Raw genomic sequence first — 17,021 nt, forward strand, 5'->3', positions numbered from 1 at the left:
AAAGAAGAGCAGGGGAGCTATCCCCGGTGTCCTGGCCAATATTTATCCTTCAACCAATATCACTGAAACAGATTATCTGGTCATTATCACATTGCTGTTTGTAGGAGCTTGCTGTGCGTAAATTGACTGCCGCGTTTCCTACATTACAACAGTGACTACACTTCAAAAAGTATTTCATTGGCTATAAAGCACTTTGAGAGGTCTGGTGGTCGTGAAAGGCACTATATAAATGAAAGTCTCTCTTTCTTTATATTCTTGTATACTTGCAATATCATTATCAGAGGATAGTTGTATATTATTGTATGAACATTGTGTGATAATATTTACACACCCTTATCAAGTTCCTTTGTCTGCTATTTTGACACTGGATTTAACATGTTTGTTTTAACTTGTTCATCTTTGTTAAATCAGTAGTTAAAGCAATATTGTACGAACGTATACCTTGAAATTTGGATCTTTGAGTCTCACCATACAAATGTCTAACACGTTCGTATAATATTCTTATCACCATTATTTTAAAGGCAGCATTTTATTTTAAATAGGTTAGTGCCTCTGTTAAAGCATGAAGAGGAATTTAAAATGAGCACATAAAGTATTTGTATTTTATTTTGGTAGATGCTGAGAGGTTGTTTCCCCTGTCTGGAGAGTCTAGAACACGGGGCCACAGTCTCAGAATAAGGGGTCGGCCATTTAAGACTGAGATGAGGAATTTCTTCACTCAGAGGGTTGTGAATATTTGGAATTCTCTACCCCAAAGGGCTGTGGATGCTGAATCGTGAGTATATTCAAGGCTGAGAGAGATAGATGTTTGGACTCTAGGGGAATCAAGGGACATGCAGATTGGGTGGGAAAATGGAGTTGAGGTCGAAGATCTGCCATGATCTTATTGAATGGCGGAGTAGGCTCGCGGGGCCATATGGCCTACTCTTGCTCCTAATTCTTATGTTCTTATGTGCGTTAATACGCATAGAGATGAATTTCAAGGCATATATTGAGCAATTATAGGCAGATGGACACCAAACATCAAACTTTGAGGACAATTGCATAAGTTAGCCTTTGCCTCTTTTCCCTGAGGTAGCTTCTCTGTTTGATTGCACCTAAGCTGGAGCCTTCCAAAACATATTAAATGCCAATGATTAACCTTCAAGCCTTTGCTTTTACCACACTACAACCAGCACTGCCGTTACAGCGCAAATGCAGCAAGTATTTAGAGGAGGAGGTAGATCATCTCAATCTGCTGCATTTGAATCAGTTTTGGCCTTCACACCCTATTTACACTGTACATGTTTAGTGTTGGACACCCTTTCACACCAAGGCTGAACTTATAGTGTGAATGTGCGCTGAATTCTAAAATGGTGACAAAAAGAGACTCCTCTACTGACCCTGATTTTATTGATTAAATGGCACAACACGAAACCGACATAATTAAGCGTGCAATTATTATGAATAGCGATGAATAGATATATTGGTAGCAAATGTGTTATGTCAGCCATTTAGCCAAGTATCCTGGGTGGAAGCTGATACCCTGCAATGCAGCACGTCCTGGAGCAGAGCTGTTTATTCACAGTGACCTCTCAGAACTTTCCCTGAAATATTAATAGTATCATATTGCACAGGATCAATACATATTATGAAGCTTAGTAGAAAGTTAACATGGTTTGATTTCTTTCAAATTACAGTAAAACTTTGTAAAATATGTTTGTGCTCCACACATTTTGGTGAGGCTTCATGACAGCAGAATAGAAATTTTCTTTTTGCGGCAAATTTTGAGAAAAAGGTCAGTACAAAATGAAAATACTCCAAATCGTGTTAATGTACCGCGGGTGTCATGAGATGGTAGCACTGAATGTGGGTTATCGTCTACATAGGCTAAGGTAAGCCCGTTATTTAACCAAAAGGAAGACTTGCATTTCTATAGCGCCTTTGACAACCACCGGACCTCCCAAAGCACTTTACAGCCAATGAAGTACTTTTTGGAGTGTCGTCACTGTTGTAATGTGGGAAACACGGCAGCCAATTTCTGCACAGCAAGCTCCCACAAACAGCAATGTGATAATGACCAGATAATCTGTTTTTAGTGATGTTGATTGAGGGATAAATATTGGCCCCAGGACAATGAGTGAGCCAACGCCTACCTCAAGACCGTGAGAATGTAAGAATAACGTGAGCTTCTCCGAATCCCGTACTGCAAAATAAAACAAAATCTTGCCCACGGGGCACTCCTTTTTCAATCTAGGCAGCCTGCACTGTAATACATGATTAAACAGCAAAGGAAATGAATGCCATAACTAAATAATAATGTCCAAAATCCCCAAATCAGAGCCTGCCTCAGTGGAAGGAGACACACAGCTTCCTGAGCTCAACAGAAGTCATTTATTTTAAAAATAGCCCCTTGGCCCTGACATCAATTGCATAGGTCCCCAACCCCACCCCCCGCACCAACCCCCCCCCCCGATTTTCCTTTTTAACTGACAATCTCACGCCCATAGCAATGTCTCGATAAGGTCCCGCATAAGAGATTAGCGTGTAAAGTTAAGGCACATGGGATTGGGGGCAAGGTATTGACTTGGATAGAGAACTGGTTGGCAGATAAAAAGCAAAGAGTTGGAATAAACGGGTCTTTTTCCGAGTGGCAGGCAGTGACTAGTGGGGTACCGCAGGGATCGGTCCTTGGACCCCAGCTATTCACAATATATATTAATGATCTAGACAAGGGAACTAGATGTAATATCTCCAAATTTGCAGATGACACAAAGCTGGGTGGGCATGTGTGCTGTGAGGAGGATGCCAAGAAACTACAGGATGATTTGGACAGGTTGGGTGATTGGGCGGAAGCATGGCAGATGCAATATAATGTGGATAAATGTGAGGTTATCCACTTTGGTGTCAAAAACAGGAAGGCAGATTATTTTCTGAATGGCAATAGATTGGGAGAAGGGGAAGTGCAACGAGACCTGGGTGTCCTTGTGCACCAGTCGCTGAAGGTAAGCATGCAGGTGCAGCAGGCGGTTAAGAAGGCAAATGGTATGTTGGCCTTCATAGCGAGAGGGTTTGAGTACAGGAACAAGGATGTCTTGCTACAGTTGTACAGGGCCTTGGTGAGACCACATCTTGAGTATTGTGTGCAGTTTTGGTCGCCTTATCTGAGGAAGGATGTTCTTGCCATGGAAGGAGTTCAGCGAAGATTCACCAGGCTGATACCTGGGATGGCAGGAATGACGTATGAGGAGAGATTGTGTCGATTGGGCTTGTACTCGCTGGAGTTTAGAAGAATGAGAGGGGATCTCATTGAAACTTATAAAATCCTGGCAGGACTGGACAGACTAGATGCAGGGAGGATGTTCCCGATGGTCGGGGAATCCAGAACCAGGGGTCACAATCTAAGGATAAGGGGTAGGCCTTTTAGGACAGAAATGAGGAGGAATTTCTTCACCCAGAGAGTGGTGAACCTGTGGAATTCTCTACCACAGAAGGCAGTAGAGGCCAATTCATTAAATATATTCAAGAAGGAGTTGGATATATTTCTTAAGGCTAAAGGGATCAAGGGGTATGGGGAGAAAGCAGGTACTGGGTACTGAACTTGGATGATCAGCCATGATCGCATTGAATGGCGGAGCAGGCTCGAGGGGCCGAATGGCCTACTCCTGCTCCTATCTTCTATGTTTCTATGTTAAATGCACAGGCCTTTCTTGTATCAAGAGCTGCGAGACGGCAAAGGGAAATTACATAGTGCGATGTATTTCTGTGATTTGCATAGATTTGAATATGCCTGCCAATATTTGGGTGGATGTATTTTATGCCCACCGCCAACCCCCCCTCCACCCCACCACATTCTTCAGGGAGGAAATTCTGGAAGAGATGGGGACGAGCGCAAAGGAGGGAGAGTCTCAGGAGAAAGTTCCTGCTGCAGTCTGTTGGGATTGCACCGATTTCCTGGCATAACTCTAGTGGAAAGACCAGGGATGTGTGTGCGTGGGTGTGTTGGGGCAGAACCATAACAAGAGTAGATAATCTTTCTTTCATTCATTTATTTTCAACATAATTCCCGTCATGTTCCAAAGATCTGGCAAAAGTGAGAGTGGGTTCACTTTAATTTGATCCTAAGGATCATGGCTGAATAAAAAAAATAGTTCCTTCTTTCAGAACATAGTGTTGAGCAAAAGCATGAAGATTCCATTATATGTTCAGCTTACGCATCAGGTACGGAAGCCCAGTGATTATGGCCGGAATTTTAATCGGCAGGCAGGTTGGGAGCGGGAGGGGGCTAGGAAGCCTGGTTGGCGGGGGGGGGGGGGGATTGGAGGCCTATTGGGAGGTCTCCGATCGTGGGGTGGGGGTGGGGGAGTGGGTGTGTGGGTGAGGCAGAAACGCTGGATCCAACAGTCCTCGCCTTGCTTTAGCTGCTAGGTTCCCCGAGGCCTACGAAACCCAACCAGCCACAGTTACATTTGCAATAGCAAACAGAAAATGCTGGAAACACTCAACAGGCCAGGCAGCATCCATGGAGAGAGAAACAGAGTTAACATTTCAATGCTGGTTAAATCTGAGGCACGCCAGCCTCATTATAATACTTAAATGGATGGCCCGCCTCCTGGGAGCGGGTTGGCTGCCCGCCCCACCTCCCCCAACCCCATCCCACCTCTGTTAAAACCGGAAGTAGGTGGGTTGGAGGCGGGATGTGGTGGGGATTCCGTTTTTTTAACACTTTAACTTCCCACATGACCCCCAACCCACTTATTTTGGGGGTTAAAATCCCCCCCTGTGATACTAGACTAGCAACCCAGATTTCAAATCCCATCATGGCAAATTGTGAAACTGAGTTCAAAAAACAAATCTAGTCATTTCTGGGCCAGCGCCAGAAAACAACTTTAAAAGCCAGCTGGTTGAATAGCATCGTTCAGGCTATGTTGCTGTATGTTGCTGTAAGGCCTGGGTCCTTGAAATGATGCCGGGGTCAATTACAGGTCAAGCTGCAGATCCAAACCCTGGGTTTATTGAATTAACAAGTTGGAGGCAGCAAAACTGGTATTTTCTTAGAAAAAAGGAGCTGAAACATACATTTTAAGATTACTTTATGCCTGTAGGAAAGAGACACAAGCACGGGTAGGAGGCATATGTTACCTGAATTGTAAAAGGTTGGCCCAGAAATTCGGGTCTCCACGGGTGATTACGCACGGGGTACTCACCCGTAAGCCTGATGGAAGTGCCGGTTTCCTGCATGTACTGCGCATGCGCGGGAAACCGGCACTTCCATTCCTCTGAACGAAGGGGTTCAGAGGTCGAACGCGTGCGCGGGGGAGGTTGCGCGTGCGCATTGAACATCGTTTTTTTTTACAGGTTTTCCCGGGAGGGTAAGTCTCCAGAAGTTAGACATATAAGTGGTGAATTAATTAAAATTAAAACATTTTTTCCACAGGTTTATTATTTTTAAATACTTTAAAGCAAGGTAAGTTTATTTTTAGCCCCGTTAGAAAATAAAATTATTTTTTTCAAAAATTTAAATTATTGTTTAAAATAGTTATTTCATGTAATTTATAGTTTATTTAAAAAATGTGATTAAAAAAAAAAATTATTTGAAGATTTAGTGCTGTTTTTGGGCCGTAGTATTTATAAGTCTTGACAGCACTTCCTTATGAATGGAGCATTCCCTGCTCCGATTGGCTCCCCATGGCCCACGTGATCCCAGGGGACACTTCGAACTAACTGCGTCCCTGGGATACGCAAGCACTGCGCGCCGGCCGCTGGACCAGGCCCCGGATCGGAATTCCACGGGGGCCCACAGCTCAACAGCCGGCGCGCAAGGTAAGTGCAGATTGGGGGCTTGCACCCGCGGGAAGTCCCCGACCCGAATTTCTGGGCCATTGTCTAAAAAGTTTCAACCTCCCTACGTTTACACCTAGCCTGGAACTGTTCAATTGCTTTTAGTTTGTTTTAAATGTACTTGGTCGGATGCAGCTCCAGGGACATACACATATTAGAATCAGCCAATCAGTGCAAATTAAAGAAATGGGGATAGATTGGAATAAATGTCAGGATTATTATATTTTGACTAAGATTAAGAGTAACCTAGGATGCTGAAATTTCCTTTCTTGATCCTCCTATGCTCTTCCTCCTCCCTACAGCCACACTCTATTGGAATCAAGATTGATCACAGTCTCCCACTCTAAGCTGAGCACCATCTAATCACTACTTCTTGCTTTACATTGTTTACTCTCTTACTCTGGTTGTGTTCTATGCCTCCGCAAGATCCTGCAAATCCATTGGCAGGATAGGCGCAACAATGTCAATGTTCTTGCTCAGGCCAACATCCCCAGCATCGAAGCTTTGACCATGCTCAATCAGCTCCGATGGACAGGTCACATTGTCCGCATGCCCGATACGAGACTCCCAAAACAAGCGTTCTACTCGGAGCTCCGGCACGGCAAGAGAGCCCCAGGTGGGCAGAGGAAACGCTTCAAGGACACCCTCAAAGCCTCCTTGAAAAAGTGTAACATCCCCACCGACACCTGGGAATCCCTGGCCCAAGACCGCACAAAGTGGAGGAGAAGCATCCGGGAAGGCGCCGAACACCTTGAGTCTCTTCGCCGGGCGGGGTTTCAGGCGTGTGGGGGGGGGGGAAATCTCGAATTTGGGGGTCCCGACACCATCCTGCCCAAAACCCCGCCCCACGCAAGTTTCAGGGGCGGCGGGTACCCGCCCCGCACTGGGACCCGCCGAAACCAGGCGGGAAGGGATTAGTGCCAATTAACTGCCTGTTAACAGGTAGTTAACAGGCAGTTTTTAGCCTAATCCCTATTTTGGGGGGTTTCGTGTGGGATTCCCGACGGCTCCAAACCACGCCAGGTTAGAGCAGGCGGGCCGTCGGGTTGAAGGAGTTGGAGGGGTCGAGATGTCGGTGCTCAGGTGAGTGATGGGTGCATGAGTGCAAAGGTAAGTGTGTTTGGTGTGTCTAAAGTGTGTAAAGAACTTTTACTTACCTGTACTTACCTTAACAGCCTTTCTTCCTGTAGCCGTTGGGAGTCCATCACTCAGCCGGCACTTAAAGCTGAACGGCTGCGATCTGTGAAAAGTGACAGCCTTCAGCTTTGAGTGCTGCTGAGATTTCTAACTGAGTCTGCATAGAAGGACTCATGTTAGAACTCAGACTGTCAGTGTTTCACAGCTTCAAACAGCTGTGAAACACTGATATTTCATCTGTCAAGAACGCTTGACAGATGAAATTTCAGTCTGTGACGTCACCTGTTGCCGGGTGGCCATTAATTGGCCTGCTGAGCCCGCTGGGCGGGCTCAACAAGGTCAATCAAGGAAAATCGCGCGGATTGGCCGGACGTCGAAGTAGGCGGGACTAAAACCCGAAAGTTGTAGTCCCGCCTTCTTCCCGACAGCTTCAGGAAAATCGACCCCCTCAAGTCTCTTCGCCGGGAGCAAGCGGAAGCCAAGCACAAACAACGGAAGGAGCGCACGTCAACCCAAGCACCCCACCCACCCGCCCCTTCAACCACCGCCTCCCCTACCTGTGACAGAGACTATAGGTCCCGCATTGGACTCATCAGTCACCTGCGAACTCATTTTTAATGTGGAAGCAAGTCATCCTCGATTCCGAGGGACTGCCTAAGAAGAGGATTTAAATAGCACCTTTCAGCAATGGCTGTAACGGTGGGATGGGATGTTCTGATCTACAAATTTTGGCAGAAATTTAAAGGAAGAGCTCAGGTATCATATCCGCTAGCTTCGAATGATGCCTCTGCAGTAAACTCATGAAAAACATTTAAGCCACCATTTCTTCACTCAGAACCAAATAGCTTTGCACAAATATCATGTCATTTTCCAAGATGACGAGGCCACGTTGCTGCAGAACAACTGACATTAATGCACAAATTGTAAGATTAAGCAAAATAGTCAAATGAAGGGTGCTCAGAAGGAACCCAGTTACCAAATTATACTCTTAGAATTCCATGTACTGTACTGAGCCATGTACTAGGTGTTTAATCCTCTCCTTGACTTACACCAGTTACTTTGAACAAGGTGTTTTCAGTGTGGAAATCTCATCTCTGCGATGATGTGTGACTAAAGAATTCAGGAGACAGCTGCATTTTACAAAGACTTCAACACTTCGTTGTAATAGTCCAATACCAGATAAGAGTAAAGCGCTTTTTTTTAGCAACTTCCCTTTCAGGGTGACTTAGACCGCGGCATGATTCTGTAAAATGACTATTCGCTCATTTCATGTCATCCCAGCAAGTGAGAACGGCCTCTGAGAGACAAAGGAGAAGGAATAATAAAGGTGGTAGGGTCATAAATAGAATGTGACTCTCTTTGTGACATCCTCACTGTTCCTTTCCTGCTAGTCTCAAGAGACCAACTTAACGTCATGCTACGGAATGGAATTAATTCACAGCTCCCAGCAGTGTAAAATGTAACTTTTACAAGCAGTTACTATACCTGCTCGTGTATAGTGCGATTTTACAGTATTTACTTAGAACAGATTTGAGTTTTTTTTAATTTAGTTGATGTTGGCACAGATATTGGGACCCAGAAGAGTCATTCTGGACTTTAACCAGTTATTAGAGTTCAGGTAAATCCAGACTTTAAAGGGCCCTTTGATTATGAATGGCCTTAGAATTGTAGAGTGAGAAGCTCAAATTATCAAACCCAAATGTCAAAATCTTGTCATAGCGTGAATCTGGTCGGGGAATTGGGTGAATTGGGCAGCACGGTGGCATAGTGGTTAGCACTGTTGCCTCACAGCGCCAGGGACCCGGGTTCAAATCTGGCCTCGGGTGACTGTCTGTGTGGAGTTTGCACATTCTCCCTGTGTTTGCGTGGGTTTTCTCCGGGTGCTCCGGTTTCCTCCCACAGTCCAAAGATGTGCGGGTTAGGTTGATTGGCCATGATAAAAATTGACCCTTAGTGTTAGGGGGGATTAAATACGTGGGGTTACAGGGTTACGGGGATAGGGCTTGGGTGGGATGGCTGTCAGTGTAGGGACTGGGTGCTAGGGTTTGGATGATCAGCCATGATCTCGTTGAATGGCGAAGCAGGCTCGAAGGGCCGAATGGCCTACTCCTGCTCCTATCTTCTATGTTTCTATGAATACCTGACAGGGACTGTTGAAGTTGTTAGATGCAAGCCTACATCTAGATTGCCTGAAGAAACCGTGAAAAACAGAGGCATATTCACCAGACCAACATAAAGAAAGGAAACAGACTCACAGGCCCATACTGAAAAACAGGCGTACAACATACTTGACCAGCATTAATGAAAGTAAACCATCAGAACATACCTTTGCAGGAGCTGCTTTAAGTCCATTTTGCAGATACATACTTTGACACAAACTTTATGCTTGCTAAACAAGATCACTTTTCACATGTGTACAGGGTGGAATATTATTTTTGTGCTGGCATGTTACCAGTTAACTGTGAGATTGTGTTTACAATTCCCTTCTCCCTGTCAGTAATGCCACTTAATCATTACCTCAATCGGAACCAAGTTAGCACTGCCCAAACTCATGTCACTTAGGACTCTTTCCTGCAGGGACAGAGAAAGGAACTCTCATCCTGTCTGTCCAAACAAGGCTTGAACACTGGTGCCAGAGATGAGTTCTTAGTTTTCTTAGTCAGTCTATGTGAATGAAAATGAAATGTTTTCCTATTTCAGTGTCAGCAGCAAGCAGTCCTAGGTCAGGTTTCACGCAGATTAGATGTTCCCCCGCACACTGCTCTAAAAGCTAAATTTTACCCCCAACCTCAAAAAAGGGCAACCTTTACAGCACCAGTGTGACATGTTCCATTCCCCCGTACTAGTCACCCTTACGCTCACTAGGAACTGGGTTCAGAAGGCCCAAACTCCTTTTATGTAGCTACGGACTGTATTAAAGTCAAGTCCCAGATAATATGCTAATTTACTGAGCTACCCAGGCCTGAGTTTAAAAAACTTCAGTGGGATTACTGTGGCAACACTTCGATACTTGATGAAAAATATACTAGTTTTATCAGTCAAAAATGCCAATAACTTTCCTTTTTATCTGTTATTAGAAAGGCTGATCTGGGCTAAAGTGCCACCAGTCCTGCTTAACTGAGAGTGTGTGAGATTCAGTCAGAAACCTGGAGCACAAGTTGCTGTCATTTTTATTACAGGCCCGAGGAGCCTTCCGTAATAGAATCTCCTCGCAGCTCAGCTAATTATTGCTCGGCTTCCATCAAATATATTTCCTGGCAACAGCAGCAGCTGCTACTGCTGATTTGGGTGAACATTTAACACGCGGTTAATTCTTTACAGTTTCCATGCATTTTGGTTTCTATTAAAGGATTGGACCTCTGAGGGAAAACTGCACCAGCGAGAGAGAGAGACGTGTGATGCCAGTCTCTAGCACTCCCTGCTGCCTCACAGCGTGCCTGTGCTGAGAGAGGCTCTGTCACACAATCGCTTAAAAAAGAATGAATGGTGGTGTTTTAAAAAAAAATAGTTTTGCAAGTGCCATTGAAGTAATGTCATTGCAATTTCCATATAGATGAATTACTTTTTTATAAGCGTATTCATTATATTTTCTCGGTCCCATTTTGCTGTTTCACCTCAGTGGAAATAAAATTCATGGGGGCGGGGGGTGGATGTATTATAAGTGTGGCAACTTATAAATGTGTTTTTCTATAAAAGGTGCATTTGCGATTATGCGACACTGAATGGAGATCATATCTTTCCTCTATGTTACACCCTTGTGAATACATCAACCGTGACAGAAAATCAGTGCCCAGCAACTATTACAGCTTGGAATGAAACGTGTCAACAGCTCACAGGATACATTATGAATCATGGGAGCAATTGGCAATCAAACAGATCACAGGACCGCTGGCTGCAGCTTCCCTGGGTGTCATGGACTGTACGTCTGATTGGAATCTCTCACTAGGTTTGGTGGATTAACAGTTTTCTATCACTCTTACAATAGCCAGAATAATTCCTTTGCGGGTGGACATTTTACACTTGGAAAGAGAACCCAGCAGTGCATTGCCATCATTGCAATATCTGCGATATATGTCATTTTCTTCAGCTTCTGTTAAGGCTGAACTTAGGGGAAATTGGGAGGCTTGGACGATGACATTACGTGCAAGGTATTTCTCGATTTAATTTAAAAAAACATGATGTCTCCTAGCTGTATGGAGATGACCTTATTGCTCTTCTGTACGTTGGTACTTGTGGAGATCTAACATTTCAGGTTTCTGCTCCCCTCCCAAGGCACTTAAAGTGACAAGGGGAAGCCTGTTTGCCTCTCCGAAGATCGCCACTGCTTTTAATGGCACTTGGTATTGCAAACTCTGGATCAGCCACCAGGCAACTCCACGAGATGTGTGGGCCACCTTTGTAACCCGTGTCACCCGCGCAGATGGGGAGCAGAATCCAAAATTGCCATGGTCCTGGGCTGAAAATACAACGTTGTACACAAATGGGATTGACCTGCACTATAAAAAATGATATATACCATTTCAATAAATATTTGTGTTGTTTCTGGTCAGGTTTTTCTCACAGTATACTGTGATTGTCCAGTTACAGATTAAATCAAGTCATCAACCATAACAATTTCATTCTTATCACTCATTCCACTGGTTCAATTTGCTTTCAGACCCTGAATATAACTAATTTAATTTTTCAGAATGAGACCTTAGGGTGAATTTCTACAGTGGTTCTCTCACTTGTCTATTATTAACTTCAACGGAAGAGCTGCAGAAATCCCAGAAACACATAAGCACCACTTGCACTGTTTGTCAGGGATTCCGCAGCTCTTCCGCTGGACTTGCATAAGATTGTAAATCCACCCCTTTATAATTACATATAAAATCTGATAAATTTTATATGTTGCCTATACTCACACATCTTTTATTTGTATCAGTTACTGATACAAAAGTCTATAGATTTGTGACTAAAGCAGCAATAACTTCCCAATTAATGTACTTTTAAAATTATGTTCTTGATCGTATTTGTAGATGGCGTCATATTACTTAATGATAATATTATTTAAATATTTCTTTGTCACTCATATAAAACTTTTATTATATTATTGTAGAGTAAAGATTCAACACTCACTATGTTAGATTAAACTTCAGATGTAATGTGGCCATGGGTCCTTTCAGGATCCCGGCTGAAAACGCGTCATAAATGACGTCACCAGACCGGCACCATTTAATTGGGCCAGGTAACGCGCTGGGTGGGCTTAATAGTCCCCATTAAGGTAAGTTCATTTTCTGAAGCGGGATGGAGCCAGCAGCGGGGTCGCGACCTGCCACGGACACCGGCTGCACCCCCCAGGTCGGAAAAATTCCGGCCTAGTTGTTAATGCCTCCCAGAGAGATCATTCTGAAGTGGTGGGAGATGTTATAGTGGCGATTGAGGTTTGGTTTATGCTGCATTGGTGACACAGAGTAAAAGGAGCTTTACTCTCCAGTTAATTATGTTATTCCTGATCTGGCAGTAGTAAGTGTTGATACTGGGCACCCAAAATGGAAAAATGCTGACATCCCTTATCTTAATGAGCACAATATACCCAATAATATATAAATTTAGTAAAAACAAAAGGTATTGTTTGCACATGTAAGAGCAGAAATTCCAATCACCAAATTTTGCAATCAGAGGCGAAGACTTGTATAACCTTCCTGTTAATCTGTTTAAAATAATCTGTAAAAATATCACAGAGGAATGTAGTGGAAGCGAGTTAAGTGTCTGTATGTGAAATTTTACCTGATAATGTTTCCATGGGGGAATGGAGCTTGTGAGAGACAAATAAAAATGATCCCATTAACCTATTTCATGTCAACTATTCCTTACCTTTGCTGGACAGGGAGAGCTAAAGAACTGGACACATCCACTGCTAAGAGATTCTCCATCGTAATCCCCATAGTGATTCAATCTGTAACCAGAATTATACTGGAAAGCAATAGTCACTCAGCAGTGAACTTTAGGAGCTGGCAGTAATGAAGCCCCAGAGATTGCTCTGGACCCATGCATGGGAAGGACAACTCATTGATTGGCCTGCAGTACACAGTCAGAAGGAAGATGCTGTCTGGGTGTAGCAAGCAGCCTCAATTCGGGTGATGTGGTATAATGCTCTATTACATAGACTCACTTGGGGTCATTTTGACTCTGGCCGGTAGTGTAAAGCGGGCGCTATGGAAATGAAAATCGCGAGAGATGTATAACAAGCAGCTGATCCGTTTTACACTATCACCCAAAGTCAAAATTATCCCCATGGAATCAAGAAAATCTCCTGAATGTACAGAACCTCTTTGTGGAATATTGTGCCAGAATGACCAAGCGAGGAATGTTCTTCTCAGAACATTTGCTTGGCTAAGGGGAAAGAGCGGGAGAGTGGGACTAATTAGAGAGCTCTTTCAAAGAGCCGGCACAGGCATGATGGGCCGAATGGCCTCCTTCTGTGCTGTATGATACTAAGATAAGCTCACGGTATCTTGGTTTACTCTTTTTCTTCACTCAGACCATACAGACTTGGGGGGAAAAATTCAGTCGCGCCCCCTTTGGGGCGCTAACTTTGCCAGGAAAGTTAGCGCCCCCCGAGCCGTAAATTGAGTGGTAGCGGCCCAAGCACGAGGCGGGGTGCTACTGGAAGCGCTCCGCCATCTTCCTGGGGCGCGACCATTCAATATTGCAGCACTACATGCAACAGCATCACGTGCGTCGGCACCTAGCACCGCGTCATTGCAGGCCCCCCTCCCCTGATTAAAGGGGAGGGGCCTAGCACTGCCCTGCTGGACCACCGGGGAGTGGGGTGCTGGGAAAACAACCCGGCACTCAAGAGGCGCGCCGGGCTGCCCGATCGCGGCCGGCACCCTGCAGGAGGAGGCGAAAAGGGGGCAGGTGCTGGCAGGCGGTCCAAAAAAAAAGGGCCGCCCAGCACCTGCCCTTTAACTTGCACCGCCGTGGCCGCATATAATCCGGCGGTTGGTCAGGGTGCGGAACTGAAGTTTGCGGCTGGCCCGCGAGCGGGGAGTTGCGCACGGTGATGATGTAATCGCCAGAGGCGCAACGCCGTGGGGCGCTACAGGCTACCACCGCCCCTAACCTCCCGCTGAATTTCGCAGGAGGCGTTAGCGGCACCGCGCTCAGGTGCCAGGGTCTTTGAGCCCCATTAGCGCCCCCCCCCCGGGGCGTTAACGGGAGGCACGAAGCCACCCACTTTTTCCCCCCTTGATTTCTACACTCTCTGTCTAACTGATAAATAACCTACCATTCATTCTAACACACTGGACCTGAATTTATTTCAATTTTGTTCACATCTTAACGCTTGAACAGGCCTGCTCCATAGTCCTTGCATATTTATGTGTGTTTTATTGTAATGTTTTTCTGAAAAATAAAGCATTTCAAGTAAGTAAGGAATTTTAAGTGATTGAGGTGGCAGGTTGCTGTCACTGGACAGACAGTGCTATCACATAAATCCTCAATTTCTCCTAATGTAGGATATTAGAGATCACAAGCTCTGATATTAAATAGAGGACATCTTGCTGAAGACGCTGAGTTATGGCATTTATTTCATAAGTATGAAAGACTCGTAGCTCATGGGAGCTGCAAGCACAAATGAGTTATGATGGTCTTTCACATGAATAAAAGAACGTCTGGAACTCAGGGTCCCTGATGAGATGGACTGTTTATATTACAGGCACAAGAAAGGCCTTTCACAAGCATTAAGCACATCTTTACTTTCACATCCTATTCTCCAGCCAAGAGGATGAGTAAATGACCTGCTGTGAGTGCTCCAGATAACTGTCCCCAGCTCCCTATAGATGTCACCCTTTAATCCGATTTTACATGGAGCACAAGCGACCAAGGATAACTCAACCTATGCTGGAGGAATCACCAAGCTTTCTCTCAGCAGCTCTACTAATGAATTGACTTAGATCAAGAGGTTGATAGATAAAGAATTCTGGGCATCAACCTGCATCCCACCATGGATTACCACACGGCTTTGTGTCAGCTTGGCTCTGTTGGTAGGACTCTTGTCTCGAAGGTCAGGCTGTAGAATCTAGCTGCCAGCCAAGGAATTGAGCACATAATCTGTACTGACTCTCCTGTGCTGTACTGAGTGAGTGCTGCATTGCAGGCGATGGGTTCTTCAGATGAGATGTTCAACTGAGGACCCAAGTAAATGCTAAAGATTCCATGGCAATATTTAATGCAGAGCAGGAAGTTCTCCCAATGTCCGGACTAACATTTTTCTGTCAACCAACCCCATCAAAAGCAGATTAGCTTGGTTGGTTAAGTGAAGAATTTTAATCATTCAGCTCATTGCTGTTTGTGGAATCTTGTGCACAAAAGGGCTGCCATGTTTACCTACATAATAAAAGTGACTGAGATAGATTTTTTGGGGGTAAGGGTATCAAGAGATAAGAACATAATAAGAACATAAGAAGTAGGAGCAGGAGTAGGCCATACGGCCCCTTGGGCCTGCTCTGCCATTCAATAGGATCATGGCTGATCCGAACCTAGACTCACATCCACTTCCCTGCCCACTCCCTGTAAGCCCTAATTCCCTTATCAGCTAGGAAAATGTCTATCTCCGTTTTAAATTTATTTAATGTCGCAGCTTCCACAGCTCTCTGAAGTAGCAAATTCCATAGATTTACGACCCTCTGACTGAAGAAGTTTCTCCTCATCTCAGTTTTGAAAGGGCAGCGCCTTATTCTAAGATTATGCCCCCTAGTTCTAGTCTCACCCATCAGTGGAAACATCCTCCCCGCATCCACCCGATCAAGCCCCCTCACAATCTTATATGTTTCGATAAGATCGCCTCTCATTCTTCTGAATTCCAATGAGTAGAGGCCCAACCTACTCAACCTTTCCTCATAAGTCAACCCCCTCATCTCCGGAATCAACCGAGTGAACCTTCTCTGAACTGCCTCGAGAGCAAGTATATCTTATCTTAAATATGGAAACCAAAATTGTACGCAGTATTCCAGGTGTGGCCTCACCAGTACCCTGTATAACTGAAGCAAGACTTCCCTGCTTTTATACTCCATCCCCCTTGCAATAAAAGCCAAGATTCCATTGGCCTTCCTGATCACCTGCTGTACCTGCATACTAACCTTCTGTGTTTTATGCACCAGGACCCCCAGATCCCTTTGTACTGTAGCACTTTGCAGTTTCACTCCATTTAGATAATAACTTGCTCTTTGATTTTTTTTCTGCCAAAGTGCATAACCTCACACTTTCCAACATTATATTCCATCTGCCAAATTTCTGCCCACTCACTTAGCCTGTCTATGTCCTTTTGCAGGTTTTTTATGTCCTCCTCACTCACTGCTTTCCCTCCCATCTTTGTATCATCGGCAAACTTGGATATGTTGCACTTGGTCCCTTCCTCCAAATCGTTAATATAGATTGTAAAGAGTTGGGGTCCCAGCACTGACCCCTGCGGAACACCACTAGTTACTGATTGCCAGCCCGAGAATGAACCATTTATCCCAACTCTCTGTTTTCTGTTAGATAGCCAATCTTCCACCCAAGCCAGCATATTACCCCCAATCCTGTGATTTTTTATCTTGTGCAGTAATCTTTTGTGTGGCACCTTGTCAAATGCCTTTTGGAAGTCCAAATACACTACATCCACTGGTTCCCCTTTATCCACCCTGTTTGTTACATCCTATGAAGATATGAAGCAATGGTGGGTAAATGGAGTTGAGGTGCAGAGCGCCATGTTCTAACTGACTGGCTGAGCAGGCTCGAGGGGCTGAATGGCCTCCTCCCATTCACATGTACCTAAAAGTAATCCATTGTCCGTGAAACGCTTTGGAATGTTCTGCAAATGCGAAAAGTGCCACCTAAATGTTAGTTCGCTCATTCTTTTACTAACCATTGAAAAACATTCTGTATATATTTACCAAAAAGCAAATTTGTTCTTTCTCTTTAATATGAAACTTGCACCATCTTGATGCTAACATACTCTAATCTCTAGTCCTAGACATTCCAAATTGGGATACTAGTGCGCAAGCATTAATGCAACTGTTGGAATCTCCCCGTGACAT

This window comes from Somniosus microcephalus, chromosome 24 (assembly GCF_052327205.1).
Source record: "Somniosus microcephalus isolate GS21.2 chromosome 24, FLI_Smic_1.0, whole genome shotgun sequence".
In the NCBI taxonomy this organism is placed as follows: domain Eukaryota; kingdom Metazoa; phylum Chordata; class Chondrichthyes; order Squaliformes; family Somniosidae; genus Somniosus; species Somniosus microcephalus.